Here is a 2014-nt window from a genome sequence, read left to right on the forward strand (position 1 = left end):
TGAGAAACTCGAAAATTTAAGATTATCAAGCCATGACTAATCGATAGATATTGCTTCTGTGTTGATATCAGAAAAAAGTCTATTTATGAGCATATGATGACTGATCCGTCTATATTGCTACAGGTTCCCCTAACTAACTAAAGGAAAATTTTCTAAAGACGTTTTCTGCATTTTAATTTATGTAATAAAATACGCCTGCGTGGAAGATGACAGTATTGTGAGGGGAATTATTTTTAATGCCACTGTGTTAGATAAATTACAGCCACAAGCCACTCGTTAGATAATAGATGTCACGTTTCTTTCTTACATCGTCAACTTACAAAAATGAAAAATTTTCTTACAACTGGCATGTTTGCGTTAGAGGTAAGACAGGTGAAGAAGGAGATTGTCCAGTAAGAACGATCTACTATTCAACAGTGAGATACTTGCTCGACGCTTCACTTCCTCTTGATATACTGTATGCCTCCTTCCCAAATATTTTCGTAAATGGATTAAACCAAAACTATCTAAACCTTTCAGTAACATCTAATCCACCGGAACTGGGGCCAAGTCATTCGCCGTTAAATGCTTACGAAATCAAATGGATTGTGGGCATATGTTTTGTTTATACAAGATTTCCTTTGGCCCCAGGGCTGATTCGGAGTGTTATTATAAATGAATCGGTTTGTTTTTAACTAAATGGAAGGCCAAAGCGCTCGCAAAGAACTCTCTCGGTGGCCGTCGACGTCAAACGTCATTTTCAACCAAGCGATCATCGAAGGAGACGTGGCAAAGGTGAAATTTTTGTTAAAATACGGTGGGAAACAGATTGCACTTGACGAAAATAATAAACTCGGTTTGACTCCTTTACAGCAAAGCTGTGTTGAGGGTAACCTTTCGTTGGTGATGTTACTTCTCGATCACGGAGCTGATATTGAAGGAAAAGACAAAAATGGCTGGACGCCGCTTCATTTCGCAATAGTCGCTGGTCACTGCAATATTACCAGTTTGCTCATAGATTCATGTGCGAACTTAGCTAGCGTCGATTGTAAAGGTCGCTTACCTGTCGATCTCGCTCGGACTGAAGAAATGTTACTTTTGATTACACGAGCTATGGAGAATGCTGGATATGTAGAAACAGCGCGCTTGTATCTGGAAAAATGGGGTTTACGATCCCTGTCATCAGAAGACGAAGGCTCACCATCTTCGTATCAAGAAAGTATCGAATTTTCTGGAGTAAACAGTATCACAGACACTGGGCGACCCTCGCACGACAAAACCATTTGCAGTAAAAATCAAAACATTCAAGATTTCGTTGGGCAAACCCCGTGTGAATTGGTTGGGTCGAAGTCGTCATAATTTTTTCTTATCTTTGGAATAAAGTTTCTACTCAAGGAGATTTTCTATAAGTGCAGTTTTTCGAACCAAAGCTAAATAACAATAAAATATTTAACATTCAGGTAATCCAAGAGTGTTATATTGAATACAAAATTCGCTTAAGTATATTCCATAATATCAACAAATCGAGAAGATCGAATAATTAAATGACAGATCGCAAATGCCGTTAATTTTTTGTCGTAAACCTGTTTACTGAGAATCAGTAGCATGACCGAAATGGCTTTCAAATGTAACTGAAATTCTCCGTTAAAGTTTTGGTCTAAGTGATAATAGCGTAGTTAAAAATAGCCGGTATATTAGAAAATTTTATATTTGCATCACGGGTAATCCCCATTCATTCAATAATTTTATTGGAGATCAATGACAAATCCATGAAAAATCCTGGAAAAATCCAATGAGATAATTTTGGCAAGCTAAAGGTTGGAAACATCATTTTTAGGTAACTGATGTCTTAAAACAAGCTTTAACAATTCAGCCACGGTTTAAATTATTTTCACGAGTAAAAATATTGGGTGTAAATATTAAAATCAAAACACGCTTCAACAACATTCATGCATTTTACATAATTTTGGAAATACAGAAAGAAAAAAAGGTGAAAAAAAAAAGTCTTCTTCCCAGTTACAAGCTACACATCGTG

At 36.7% G+C, this 2014-nt stretch overlaps 1 pseudogene; it reads left to right on the plus strand.

Annotated features, from left to right (window-relative positions):
* Positions 1-364: 364 nt before the first annotated feature.
* On the plus strand, positions 365-1443 carry LOC111332810 (uncharacterized; annotated as a pseudogene).
* The last annotated feature ends 571 nt before the right edge of the window (positions 1444-2014 follow it).

Source organism: Stylophora pistillata, chromosome 3 (genome assembly GCF_964205215.1).
Source record: "Stylophora pistillata chromosome 3, jaStyPist1.2, whole genome shotgun sequence".
Lineage (NCBI taxonomy): Eukaryota > Metazoa > Cnidaria > Anthozoa > Scleractinia > Pocilloporidae > Stylophora > Stylophora pistillata.